This window comes from Osmerus eperlanus, chromosome 17, assembly GCF_963692335.1.
Source record: "Osmerus eperlanus chromosome 17, fOsmEpe2.1, whole genome shotgun sequence".
In the NCBI taxonomy this organism is placed as follows: domain Eukaryota; kingdom Metazoa; phylum Chordata; class Actinopteri; order Osmeriformes; family Osmeridae; genus Osmerus; species Osmerus eperlanus.
The window spans coordinates 3979190-3994560 of NC_085034.1; the positions used below are offsets into that span (position 1 = coordinate 3979190).

Here is a 15371-nt window from a genome sequence, read left to right on the forward strand (position 1 = left end):
TGGCCTCTTCGCTTGTGGCGTTTCTGCAGCTGCCTTGCAGTCAAGCTATAGTTAGCCTAGCCAAGTTAACAGATGCGAAACGAATGTTCTGCCAAAGGTAGTCACGCGTGTTTTCGTGACGTTAGTGACGTAGTGACGTTAGTAACGTCAGTGACTGTGGCTAGCAAATTAGCCACCGTTAGCTTCACTTTTCGCCACAAAAACGTAACTTGAGCCTAAACCATGCAACGGAACGTAAATCCCAATAGAAGCAACGCAATCGCTACCAAGACGAAACTTTTGACACCTAGGTTGTCTATGTAGGCCAAATATTGACTGAGTTTTAGGGGGGAAAAAATAATAATAATAATATATATATATATTATTATGTGAGAGAACAAAGGTTGTGCTCTCGCCGAAGGCTTGAGCACACCCAACTAGCATTGTCTGTGACCTTGTGTATCTTATTATTGAACTTACGTAAAGCAGCTGCGTTTCCTCTGGCCCAGTGAAAAAAGTAATCCCATGGATTATAACAGCGTGTGGATGATAACAGTGTGGATGAGTCTTGATGGAGCGGCCAGTTGCATAACCCTCTAAAGTAATGGTCCGTGGAGTGTGTGACAACAGTTATCGCAACGGTGCCTGAACATGGCCTGCAGGTGTTTTGCAGGTAAGTGTTGCCGTGGTAACATGCAGAACTGTGCTTGTGGAGGAAGTAAAGGGATGACCACAGGGTTGAGACAACAGCACAAGGGTAGGCAGGGAAAACCACACCTACAGTAGCAAAAGGCAGGCGAGGAGGGATCAAAAGAGACCAGGCCCCTTACCTTCCCCTTCCTCCTTCCTTCCACCTGCCTCCACATTCACAAGGTAGGAAAAGTGGTGTAACTGACATCGGCTTTGTGTGTGTGTGTGTGTGTGTGTGTGTGTGTGTGCGTGCGTGTGAGTGCGTGTGCATGTCACCATTATGTGTAATTTTCCCTTAGAGTCATTTTGGAAACTAGCTTGCAATAAACTCCCCTTTAGATTTTTCTGTGTATTTCTGAGGTTATAATTCTTAAAGGTCCTTTTGATATTTGATCTGTTGTTGATAGTGAGATAGTGTCTGAGGAGGGGAAACTGTTCATTCGGAACTGTTCATTCGGAAACATGAGTGAGAAAGAGTTAATTCTCTGAATCTTAGACTGATGTGTTTTCAGTTTGACTAGTGTTGCATGTATTCAGGTTGTGTGGGTGTAGGTGTGTGAAACAGAAAGAGAACTAAACACATAGGTGAGTATTCTCCATTCTGTCAATGTCAGTTTTGTTCTAAGAATTCTACCTGGTTCCTATGATCATAGACTGTCATCAATTGTTCAGTGTACACTCTCAAAAAGAGCACATCAAAATCATATCAAGTTGACTCAGTTCTCGTTCTATTTCTCTGATCTTCCTCATGTTGTGCCGTATGACAATCTCACTTCCTGAAGAGAGAAAGACATATGCAATAAGAATTCAGTGACAATATTTTTCTCTCTGTAAAATCCACCCCACAGGGACATTCAGTGCATGGCCACCAACAATCTTCACCATGAAGAGTGTGCACTGTTTCTCTCAATGAACAGTTGCAGTTATTGTAGCCCAATATAACTCACTGCATTATCAGATTGTGAGGCTTTGAGGTGTGAACGTACCTGTTATGATAAAAAGGTGTTCAACCTCTATTCTGTTGTGATTTCCTTTTTTGTTTTATTTTTGGGTGATGTGTCTTCTGGACTTTTGAAAGATGGGCTGGCTTTATGTGAACAGTAATCAGAAACAATAAGGTAAGCACAGGGCCTTTTGTTGTTTGTGCTGATAAAAGCAAGTGAGGTCTATTTTTGTAGGATTGCGGCTTTCTGTGGTGAACTTAAGAGACAATCAGAGCAGCAAATATGCCTGTTGTGTGTGTGTGTTTGTGTCAGTGCGTGTGTATGAGTGTGTGTGCGTGTGTGTGTGTAATCCTATTGAATTGTCATGTGAAGTCTCTCCTCCAGTGTCTTCAGTGTGGTTTCAACACCAGAAGGACTAAAACTAGGTCAACAGAAACTTCCTCACATTCGTACTGAGCGGCACCTTTGTATTATCACTTCAGCTGGAAAGAGGGCATCTTTCACTTAAAAATATGAATTGAACTATGAGAGATGCATCTTAGTAATAAGAAGTTTTAAATAACAATTATTATTTTTGTTGTTATTATACAGGATTTATACAGGATATTCTAGCGCTAATATCAGTAATAAAGTAATTCAAGTAAATAAAAGCCTTGCAAACATTTGACATGTTCTCAATTTTTCACAATCCCAAACATGCATTCAAGGGTTGCACACTGCAACAACAAAAAATTATACTGAACAATCTTTTAAATACTGCAATGTATTTCAAGAGAATAATGATCAAGTATAAAGGAAAATATTCCAAGCGAAAACAATGTATTGAAACTAATTGAAACTACATTTCTTTTCATAGTTACAGAGAGGAAGTGGGTTGCATTCTGCATCATCAGCCGCTTGATCATAAATGTCACTCCCATGACAAAGTGCTTTGATACTATCACTGTAGGCATTCCGTTCACAACTGACTTGCTTAAGCCCCCACCTTGTTGTTTTGTGTCATTCTGACCTGATGAATACACATGTTGTTATTGTAAATGATATATTCAATTTGTTCCTTTTTTATTAATAATCGATATTTTCCTCTTCAGAGGTGTGAAAGTGCTTATTTATAGACAACTCTTTCAAGTCACAAAGTGTAGACCCACGTATAGATGGAATAAGTGTGACTGTTCCCACAGCTCTCTCTCTTCTGCAGTTGTTGTTGTAAAAGTAAACATACACTGTGGGTGGAATCATTTTCATTCATTTGAGCTGATTTGGAAACAAAGTTTCAGTGAGTAACTTAAGTTAGGTGATTTGTATCTACAGTTAAAGGTACGCACATGCATCCCCCTTAAACACACACACACACACTGACATGCACAAACACACACACACCTATTCCCACACAGCAAATTGTCAGTCTGGGAGTCAGGTGGGGGGAGACTAAAGACTGTAGATGTGTATCTGACGTTTCTCCAGTGGAGCATTACAACTGACCCTGTGAATGCCCAGCCCTGCGCCCCCCCCCCCCCCCCCGTCCTAACCCCCCAGCCATGTTATCTGACTGTTTGAGGATGCTCGGCTCTCCTCTCCTCTTTGTGCTTGAAAGGGAAAGGCTGCAACTTGAGAAACTCCCATATTCACTTCCACGTCCCAGAGAACCTCTTGTTTTGTTTTGAATAGACTTTAAAATCGACTTTCCTACTTCTTTACCTAGTTGAAGAAGAAAAGTGTTCTCACAAGTAGGGCCTGTGGCTTGCGTTTCTCTGTTTTATGCAGAATGATTTTTTGAACTTCAAACCAACTCATCAATACTGTACAAGACAAAATAAGACATTCCTAAATGTATTTGTCAGTGTACTTAAATAGTTCTGCATTTAGTTAATTTAATTAACTTATACTATGATACTTTTCTAAACACATTTTAAATACACAATTAAATCATTCTATAATTTAAATAATGTGGTTAAAATATATTTAACATTAATAAATTGTTTATTTATAAAACATTTTTCTCAAGCATGAGAATGTTACAGTATTACTGTAATTTATGTCAAAATGTTACTATAACAACAACGTTCTTTTAATTAAATGATGTATCCAGGTCTGCTCTGATGCAGCATGTTTAACATGTCAGCAACAAGAGCATTTGAAAATGAAAACAAAATTTGCAAAAGAAAGAGATTGAGAGATAAAGAGAGCTGGAAATGGAAAATGATGCGTAGATATGTGTTGAGGCTGGTGAGGGTCACGAAAGGGAGATGTGGCTTTGTGATCTGTCTCCGAGCATGGGGCAGTCTGAATGCTACAACACTTTGTTTTGCACGAGCACGAACACGATACAGTGGCTGGCAACCATTAATAAACACTGTTGTCAAACAATTCTTTTAAGGATTTGCACTCTACCCGTATTATATATCACTAAGAAATCAGGTTGCTTTTTTTCAAACGTGCTCTCGCCGTGTTTCTGCCTACAACTCTCGCCGTGTTTCTGTTAAACCGTCGCTTGTTGCTGTGTTTCCAGCCGGCTGTGGGCTCTCTCCTTAGGACTCTGCAGTTCAAGACAGTGTGTTGCTTCTCACAGCCCAGTATCATTAGAGAGGAGAAATCCTTGTCATTTCAATCAAAGCTATTTAGGTACCAATTCACCCTGATGAATAACACTTTAATTAATCCACTTAATCTGGTATATGAGATTATTTTCCGTTTTCACACATAGCATGTGCAGTTTAGTCCCTGTCTGTGCACAATGGCTCCTCGCAGAAGTAAAGGAGTTTTCATTTGAACCTATTTGATAAGGTCTTGATCTGAGTGCTGCATATTATAAGTGTCACATTGAGATCATAATGAATGGAATCAGAGCAGAACAGGGAGGCTCTGTGATCATGTCGTATATATCATAGAGGACAGTGTGCTCTACTCAACGCTACAGCCCTTTCTCTGCTTGGCTGTCTGCAGACAGCCTCCAATGCGGTGCGCCCAGCAACATGCAGCCGTACACGAACCACGGGAGCGAAGCACCATATGGTAGTGGTTAGCTTTTTATATGAGTTTCTGTCCTTTTTACAATCAAATATTTATCAGCACTTTCGACCTAGAAGTCAAGAAAGGCCTTGTCAGACTAGAGGAAAATGGGTGAAAACAGAACTAAATATACCACAAGACGCCCAGTTACTGTAGTCTGAAGTGAGATCACGTGTCTGTTGGAAACAGGTTCATCTTGTCTTCACATAGGACAGAATCAGGTCATGTAAAAAATGTGTGACAATACTGTAAATGTACAAACAAACAAGATTTACCCTTTGTTCTGTTTATGTGCAGTTGTGGGCTTATATATAATGTATACATATGTATTCCATTGTGGAAGTCTAATATAATACAGACTCTATCATCAACTTAAATGTTTGAATTACATTTTGTCATACACAACATGATGTTACCAAAATGGTAATGGTGACATTCACTGTTCTGTCAAAAGGCAATGCATAGGATTTGAACTAGTTTTGCTTTCATAATGGTCTGGTATTGTTGCTTCTCTGTAAACAATGTATATACTGTAGCTATAGCTGGGTGGATAGAATGGATGACTGCATTTTTTCTGTTAAAACTGTGTAGCAGAACTCAACTGTTGCTTTAAAAGCTTGAACTGTTTCATATCTGTTGGAAAGTTCCAGAACAAAAACAATACCTGGGATATTGGAATAGATCATATTCTGAGTATGAAACAGTGATTCAAAGCACAAGTAGTACATTTAGGTTTCAACCACCCGAGAATTCATAGAAACCATGGCAACCCTGACATGACTTATTCACTCTCACATTTACTCACACACTCATCTCTGTCAAGTACGTGCGTGTGTGTGTATTTAGGTCTATGTTCTCTTGTATGTGCCTGCGAGTGTGTGTGTCTTTTTGCTCACACGCGTGTGAGGGGGAGGGAAGAGGGTGTTTTAGGTTACAGCGTACAATCTAGTTAGCTCATTGTGGTCCCAAACTTCCCTCGACCGCTTGCCTTGTCAACAGCTACTATTATATGGCTCTCTCTCAGGCTCCTTCAAGTCTGTTCCTCCTCAGACCCTTCGTCTTCAGCAGACTGATGTCTCTGTGCCCGTACAGGCTAACCATCTCAGTGTGGGGACATGACGAGTTCCTCTTTCACCTCATGTCCATTGATAAATACTCATACACACTTAACATTGTGTACAGTCTCACAGCACTTCCAGAAAGTGGTTTTGATTGAATAGCGGTAAGTGTGTTTCTTCACATGCTACTAAATAATGGAAAGGGAAGCCTATTGATATGGCCGTTACTGACCCTAATCACTCAATTATAATCCACGCTGGATAAAATATTCACCAGCTCCTGAGGAGTCTGTCGGCTCGGTGAAGACCTTATCACCTGAAACCGGAAATCGATATCCACACCTCATCTGATAAGCTAATATGTAGGGGGAAAAATGAACTTGTTTAAAGCATGTTAAGATATGCAAAGCGGACATAAACTTGAAAGCTATTATTAGTAGTGAAATACTGTTAAATACCATTTTTATGGGCACATGATTATTAAAATGAAATTGTTAAACTGATCTTATCGTTGTGGTCTTAACAATGTGTTTTTTGGGGGGGTTCTCTGTTACAGCGATTAAGGGAGGGGTGATTGATGCACCATATGTTATTTTCTTTGCAAATATATGTTACCACTCGGACATCTGAATCAATGCACGGCCATATCTTGTTTTTCTGTTGAAAGAACATCTGCTTTCAACTGAAGCTGCAGGGTGCAGTGTGCAGGGGGGCAGAGAGACTATGGACAATACTGCTGGGGTCATGCCAGGAAGAGCGCTCTCTCTCTTCTCCCCTCTTATCTCTCTCTATCTCTCACTCCATCCTCTCGTTTCTCTCCTCTTTCTCTCTGGTTCTCACAGCTTACCCAAACCACATCAAGAGGTTAGGATGGTCCGCTAACTTGAAAGGAAGTCTTCAGATGAAGACGAGCATGCATCCACTTGGAGATAAACGTCCTTTTTCTGGCTTTATCTAATCTGTGAAATCTAGCAAAGAAAAAAATATTGCAGCTATTTGCTGACTAATGAGTGGTGGCGTGTGAACAGAGATAGATGCTATCAGTGGAACATTTAGTGAGAAAATAACCTGAAACTCTGTGTGTTGTTCTGCAGCTTTGACCAGGCATGAAACAGTGAAGCGGTTTAAAGTGTTCCGCTGCGCTGCAGTGTGTGGTGCCTTTTAGGATGACCTGTCCAAAAACATTGACAATTACAACTGACAATATACAGTATACAAATGTAAACTGCGTCCCTGTGTGTGTGTGCACACACCTTTTTGCATTAGAGGAACGGTCCGTGTCTTATCACTAGTGCTGATTAAGTCCCTGTCTACGATAATGTCTGGCTGTAAACAGGAGGCCTGTGACACCAGCAGCCCAGATGGGCGATTAGAGGTCCACAGTGGCACAGTGAGGTGAGGGTGGGGTGGGTTCATCAGCCACACACACACACACACACACACACACACATACACACACTTCCATCTGCACTACAGCATTATCAACCTATAAACCCTGCAGAGCTGTGATCTCTACTGAGAGCTGTGGGTAACAGCACCTCTCACTTTCACACACACAAACTCCACTCTGTTTGGAGTCGTTTTTATTTAGTTAGAAGCGCTGAATTCTAGTGGTTTGCTTTCAATTTTTTGGGGGAAGAAGTTTAAAAGCACAAATGCAGCCGTTTGTGTCTTAACATGGGTGCTGGTCTCGTTGGTGGGATGGATTGAAGTGTGGGTCAGTCTCATTACCATTCATTAGTGCCATCTAGTGCCCACTTCTCTGGTGCTGGGCTGTACCCGAGCCTGCTCAGAAACATGGAGTCATTGAGAGGACTAACATGTTTGTTTAAACTGAAGATCAGAGGCTATGATGTACTTGTTGGAGCGCACCTTCAGACAACTGATCTTTTCAAGTTTGTTGTGCAACTGAGAGACACATATAGAAACTGTCTAGACCATACACCAGACTGGAAACATTTCCAGTGCCAGAAACTGAAACCATGGTGAAAATGGGTTGACTGGGTATAAACACTGAACACTGAACACAAGGGAGGAAAACATGGCAAACATGACTCAAACAACCACCACAAAGACAATAGATACCCCCCCAAAAAAACTTGATGGTAAGTAGCCATCTGTAACAGGCAGTTTGACCCATGTCCTGGTTTAGGTATTGCTAGGTTTTATGGTGTGCAGGGGCAGGTGCCAGGACTAATTGTTATATTGGTAACAGGTGTTGTGCGTCAGTGTTCGGAGAAGGGGTGGCCAGGGGAGGTGAAGGGCACGTGACGTCTTCATGAATCTTTGCTGCAGTAGCAGTGTAGTAGAATTCTAGACGTGTAGCACGATAAGCATCTTCTGTGTGAGTGGGTTCAGTATCTCAGTGAAGGTGTTGTCCACCAGCCAGCTACAGTCTGATAAGGAGTTCTAGAGACTTCTCTGGTTGATCTGAGCTTGTGATTCAGGTGGAAACGATAAGTGGGAAAGGTTTGTACTCAAAATTCCCCACAAGATATACAGCATGGCACACAAACTGTACCACTGCTTGTTCAAGTTTGTTTTGAGATGATAAACATATATTATGTTTGGGGGGGAAAGTTCAGTTTGAATAGTTTTGACATTTGTAACATTATGTCCAGATGGGGTCACCACTGCCAGTGCTCACAGTACCCATTGGTGGGTGATATGTGCCAACAGTCATTATTTCAGTAAGTCTGTATGTGTGTCATCTGCTTCATGTCATCGGATTATTTTGATCTTCATTATGTGACCCATTGTCTCATAGTTCTCTGCATTTTCAATTCAAAGAAACGTTACGTAGGCTTTTCCCTATTCCAAGAGCTACGGTTCAGTTTTTGAGACTTGAATGGAAATGTATGCATTCACATATAAAAAAAAAAACAGAAATCATGAACAACACTTTCAAAGTAAAAAAAAAAAAAAAAAAAAAAAAAAGGACCTACTAGTCATTCTGAGCCATCAATCTCCTTCCTGTCGCTGAGATGGTTTCTTCATTCATGTGGTGGGATCAGGAAAGTAGAGCAGAGCGGGCCAGTAATACAACAGTAGGTACTGTAGCCTGTGTCCTTTTTATCTACAGATATAGTTGTGTATGTGAGTCCCACACCTTCTACATGTGTGTTGAAGGTGTTGTCTCTCGGGGTAAGAGATGGAATGGTCTCTCCTCTGCTTTTCCACACAAGTGGTGGAGTCAGCAGGGTGGAGCAATGGAGTTTCTCTCTCTCTCTTTATTTCTCCTTCTCCCTCCCTCTCTCTCCCAGAGGAGCAGCCATGGCGATGGTGATTATGTCACCACTTAGTGAACTAACTGACACTGATGGGTTTGAAATGCACTCGCCGTCCCTGTGGGCCCAACCTCCCCCACCCCACCACTCCCCCGTCCCCGCCCCCCCTGTCCCCATGCACCTCCCCCCCCCCCCCCACCGTCTGTCTGTCTGTCAGGCCCCTCTGTGCTGCGTGTCGGGTTTCCCCCGAGTGACGGCAAGGCCAAGTTCAACAGCAGACCCCGCCAGCAGCCCTCTGAAGAGCCTGTTTGAAGGGAGGGAGGGGGGAATGTGCTCTCCTGCTCCCCCCCCCCCCCGACTCTCTGCTACCCTTGCTCCTTCCTCCAGCCTCTCAGCTTCTCACTCACCCCCTGCTTTTGCCCTTTCTCTCTCTCTCTCTCTCTCTCTCTCTCTCTCTCTCTCTCTCTTTCTCTGCCCTTCTCTGCCGTCTCACTGTCACCTACTGCCTCTCGTCCCTCTTTTTTCTCCAGTCTTTCTTCTCTCCTTTCTCTCCTCTCTTCTCAGCTCCAAGAAAGAGTGAGAAAGAGAGAGTGAGAGAGAAGGCCCTTAATCACAACCTCCTCAGAGGTGAAAGGGAATGTGGATCAGCTTTCTACTTTAGCCTTTTTCAAAGGTCTTAGTCACTTTTTCCTTCTCCAACACTCTGACTCCCTCTGTCTCTCTCTCCCTTTATTTCACGTAGAGTATGTTACATATCTATTAAACATTTATGTAATACATTGACTATTGGCACTGAATTTTTAATGTTTATGTAGTCAATTTGACTATTGGAACATAACTTTTACATAACCATAAAGTTACAGAATTCCCCATTTAAGTTTCTTGATTAATGCAACAAGATGTTTTGTTTTAACCTTTTCATGTTCCTGTTAAATTTGCCTGAAAACGCCTAAACAGCATACCCAAAGTAAATTGGAAGCTGTTCTTGAACCATTTGGAGTACATGCATGTAAATGATCTCTTTTGAAAGCTGACACTCTGAAGTTATGTCCCCTGTTGTCAGGACCCCTGTCAGTCCTTCTAGTGTTGAGTAATAGAAGCTTGAACACAAGGAAAGTGAAAATTTCTATTTCCGCCTAGATTTTGTTTTGAAAACAGAGGCCTGAAGAGGCCTAGAGGTGGTAGGTATTATCTGGAAGACTAAATTGGACCACAGGTTGAAGCCTTACCCAATTCAAATCAAAAGTCAAACATAATACCACAATATATTCATATTTGACACATGTTTTTATAAGAGTACATCCAGGAATTTTCTAAAAGGGTCTTTTGGAGACTCCAAAATGACCCTTTGTAACCAAGGTCAAGGTCAAATAAAAAGGTATTATTTTTCATAATTGTTATCTCTGGCCCATCTCTGGTACTTAGAAATATCATATATAATAGCTAAATCCCTAATTAGTAATACTGAAACACAAAAACTGAAGCATGAACACATTGGAGTGCTTTATCTGATTCCAAGGATTGGCGCACAAAGAACACTGATTCTGTCAACCATATTGCGCAATCGACTGTTATTTTGAAGGCTCCACAGACGCATACAAATGAGGTATTGGCATTTTCAGCTAGCTGTCAGCTACAAGGCTAACGAGCTAATTTCAGAGCCAGTCGAAGCCAGTTCGAGAAATGTGTTTAGAACGAGTGTGGGGGGGGGGGGGGGGCGGGGGGGGGCAGGACGCACAGACCTAGTTGGCTTTAGAGGGCTGTCAACGGGGCATGGAAGCTCCTATTGGGTCGAACAAGGTGTCAATCAAAAGGGGAGGGTTCAACGGACATTTTGAGACCTTCATTTTGTAAATACTCCGTTGATAAATCGGAGAAAATAACACTTTTATGTGAACAAGTTGTTTCTTCCTTCGGCTAACTTGCATAATGAAACAAAGGATAATGGCTATTCATGAACGTAAAACATTGTATTTGGACGAATTACTTTACATGGTTAGATACTTTGAACCCTTGGGACTTACGCAGATCAAGTTTTGATGGCATGATTTGCACACCTGGACCTATTTGAACAACTTAGGGTGAGTACAACTTTTTTCTTTGGCATTGTTGAAGGAATGTTCACCGGAAAAAGACGTTGACTTTGCTTGCTATTGCGACTTGATCTTGAATTGGTTTATTTCAATGGAAGCACAAGAATCGTAGCTTTCCAACGATGTATAACATGTGTAGCGTCTAAAAAATATATTTTTTAGAATTTAGTGCGTCGTAACTGAGGAAGGGGGAGGCAGCATTTTTGTCTCGCGGGCGAAACAGGAGCGTAAACAGGTTAATTTTTAAACATAATCTGTTCAACCAAGTATTGTAAATAAGCTATTAAATGATGAACTGGAGACAGGAACTGGAACTCTGTTGACTTCCCAGCTGGGGAGCCAGACCACATGGACCCTGCTCTCATGTTATTTTCAACTTCCATTAAGTCATTAGAAATTGTCATATGTGACAGGGCAATTATGATATCACCACACCACACCCCCCCCCCCCCCCACACACACACACACACACACACAAACAAACACACACACTCTCATTTTCCTTAGCTCTGTCCCATGGAGGAGAGAGAGAGAGAGAGAGAGAGAGAGAGAGAGAGAGAGAGAGAGAGAGAGAGCAGAACAGAGAGAGAGAGACATATGTGTTTAGTCTATTAAAAGAGACAGCCGGCATGCTTTAGGGAGGTGGCCCCTGGACTGGATGACAGCTTCAGTTACACTAACACATGAGCTCGGGCCACATCCCTCCTTCTCTCTCCTCTCCTCACCCCTGCCCCTCCCTGTCTCCTCACCCCTCCCCTCCCCGTCTCCTCACCTCACCCCCGCCCAGATACCAGGTTGCACCACACCACAGGGGACTATCCCTCCAGACCCTTGAAAGCTGTCAGTTGGAGTCCCCCTCTCCCACTCTCCTCGGGCCCTTTTCTCACCCCTCCCCCCCAGCACCCAGGGGGGGGCCCTGCATCCTGGAGGGGCTTGGGAGAGGGTGAGTGTTGCCCTTTTCTACTTTGAAGGTACATTGAAAATGAAACTACTGGTTCGTAAGATATGTAGATACTCATAGATACATATCTATGTAGATATGTTCTCTCTCTCTCTCTCTCTCTCTCTCTCTCTCTCTCTCTCTCTCTCTCACAAACACACACAAACACACACACACACGTTCATCCCCTCTCCATTTCTGATTTAATTAAGTTTAGGAAATGATAGAATAACTCCCTCCACCTGTGTTGGTTCACACTGAAGTAATGTGCTCATTGGCTCACAACCCCCATTCTGTTGATAACTGTGTTCACACTATGGGTGACCTCTCCCTTCACAGAGAGGAGTACAGACACTGGAGAGGTGACTAGTGTGTACTTCAGAAGTGTATGTCTGTGTGTGTGTGTGTAGGAGTGGAGTGTGAATTTTGTGAAGAGTGTGTGTATGTGGTTGTATCAAGTAAAATGTATCTTTTTAATGAATTATAGTGTTCACAGTATATTTGCTTTTCATCGTCCCGTTCTGTTACCAATTACTTCCCTATATTTAGTTGTGTGAGAGCTATTTAAACTTTTCCCCAAGACCTTTCTGTTGTTGATTCTTCTTATGGCATCCTATATCATAAGTCCTTTACTTGACAACGTTTTATATGCTTCAAGCCTGGAGGTTAACTTCCCACTGAGTCGGTGCTTACGAAAGAGGGAGACAGAAAAGGAGAAGGAGAGAGAGAGGGAGAGAGAACCAGGGGATGACAGCGGTGAGAGTGACTGGGTGGTTGTCTTGCCGTGCAGCACCACAGTCTTGAGTGAGTGGGGCTCCGGGGGCTTAGCGTTTCCGTGGTGATGGGGCCTGCGTTTTGACTGCGGAGAGGAGAGACCAATTAGGCCGTTAACGTGAGTGCTGACGGGTGGATTACTCCCTTGGCTCGCCCGCCCCTTTAAAAAACAGGCAGTAATAACAATAAGGCTGGTAATAACTCAGGTCTTAAAGGGGCGGCCCGGGCCGCGGAAAGAACTGGAAATGTTACCCCATGACGAGGGGCTTTGCTGCACCTCTATCTGACAGATGTTGTTTCACACACCAGGTTGGGTTGAGAGTTCGACGCTCTGGCCAGTAATGTCCTTCCCAGCTGTTGGGGAGGCCGCCGTGTGATGCTTGAAGACGCCGCGCTCCATTGTCCCTGTAACCCTGGCCTCTGTCTGAGAGCAGGACTGGGCCCGCGGACGCCATTGTTTGTTCATGTAGGGAAGTGTTGCATTTTCCATCAGCAAAAGCAAACAGTTTCAGGGCCCAGCCAGAGGAGATTCCCAGATGGAGCAGGTCCCGGATCTCCTGAGGGACCGGGGTGGGGCCGGGTGTGTGTGTGTGTGTGTGTGTGTGGGGGGGGGTGGGGGGGGGGGGGGATGGGGGAGAGTCACCCCTGGACGGCTTCCTTCTCTCTCTGGGGGTTTACAGTTACAGGTCGTGGGTCAGGGGTCATGGTGGCGCTGACAATGATGCAGGTGCACCATTCAGATCCACTCACCTGCAGCGTGTGGATGTCCGCCCTGTCACTCAATTAAGGGAAGGACATCCACATACACACGCAAACACAAACACACACACACCACACACTGACACATGCAATCAACCCTCCCTAAGACACACATACACACACTTGCGGTGGTGACCATTCCTTGGACCCCGTGTAGTTGGGGTATTCTCTTACTGGGCTGTGTGTGTAGGCGGGGAACTTGAGCAGTACAGTGGGCACAGACACAAAGGGCCCGTGGCCCCAGGGTTTGGGCTCAGGATGCCCCAGGCCTGGCCCCTGAACCCTGGGGTTCTTGGGGCACGCTGCTCTGGGTACCAGGTGCTCCAACAGGCCCCGCTTTGTGGACCTGTACCAGGGACTGGGCCGCAGATGGATCTCTGTGCTGTGTGAGTGCTGTGTGTGTGAGTGGTGTGTGTGTGTGTGTGCAATGTGATTGTCATTGAAACTGGTTCAAGGGTAGTTAGGAGGTTTGACTTATTATCAGGTACCAAGCCCCTCCTGGGTCATTCCCACAGTCCTGCTTATCCAATCAAGTCTCCCACAGCCCATGTCCTCTCTGCCCAGAGTTTGTGTGGGCATTGTTGAGGTAACACGAGTGTGTTTGTCACAAAGCCCACTCTATGTTTGAGCAGATGAGCGTAGAGAGACACGGAGAGAGAACAGAGATCGTATAGAGAGACCGACGGGGTCACCTATCTGACAGACAGCTGCATCAGCAGCACTACCACAAACTCTGTTCCTCCTTCCCCTCCCACACACACCTTCCACATGCTCACTCACCGTGGATCATTCAATTAAAGAGAACCCATTCACCATGCTCCATGTTCAAGTCAATTTAAAAAAAGGATAAATAACGTCAAGCTATTTTATATGGCAGACAGCTCAGATATTGACTTCCTTGGGTGACTTACAGTCTCAGAAATGACTCAGCACCAGGAAACTCTGGAGGGAGGTTCGCTCTCTGCTGCTCTTCGTGCAGGCGCTCCAAACTCCCATATATTTAAAATAAATGATATCTGCGATATTTATAAAGGCTGACTTCCTTCTCTCCGGCTCCAGGAAAACATACATCACATCTGGAGTCTGTGTCCAGAACCCACACCATCCGTCTGGCCGTCTGGGTCGAGCTGGACCAACGCCCTGGGTCACAGGTCAAAAAGGCAACAGCACCACCCCACCCCCACCCCCACCCCACCAGCCTTCCATCGCTCTTCTTTCCTGCTCCACTCCCTTGCTTTCTCTTTCACTTCCATCACAACCGGTCTAGTCTGGAACTTAAAGAGGCTGAGATGTTGTTTCAGTCTGAGCAGCTTTTTTAGGGGGTGCAGAGTTGGGTGTCACGTTAAATGAGGGACCTGAGAAGTTTGAAATAAGGTTCGTTTTTCTCATAGTAATCTCCTATTTGAATATTGTTCTTAGGTAAGTAGTTCAATAAGTTAGTCCTTAGTTAAGTAGTTCAACAAGAAATCTCACCCTGAGATCCGGGAATGTGATTTGCACATTCCCGGACCTCTCTCTCCCTCTCCCTCTCTCTCTGTCCTTAAGAAGCCATCAGGCTGCACTCCTCCAGCGATGAGGGGCTCCTCAGCTCACACCTGGGCTAGCGTGTCATATCGCTGCTAATCGTATTAGCCTAATCATTCCCAGATCAGCTCATCCCCTCTGACCGCCCCACCACCTCATGACCTGACCAGGGAACCCTCACACGAGATCAGGGCCTGAACTTATCTCCAATGGAACCCCCGGTCACACCCAAAGACACACACACACATACTCATATACACATATACTGAGGGGGGTGGACGGATGTGACTTTGGTGGTGCCTGAGACAACTCACACAAAACTGAGATTAAATGTTTCCTGTTGACCCTCATAATATTATATTATCTTAATCTGA

The 15371-nt window shown here is 44.1% G+C and overlaps 1 protein-coding gene across 2 annotated transcripts in view; it reads left to right on the top strand.

Moving 5' to 3' along the window:
• atp5f1c (ATP synthase F1 subunit gamma) overlaps window positions 1–15371 on the top strand; it is a 165184-nt gene that overhangs the window by 105442 nt on the left and 44371 nt on the right. The window lies entirely within an intron of this gene.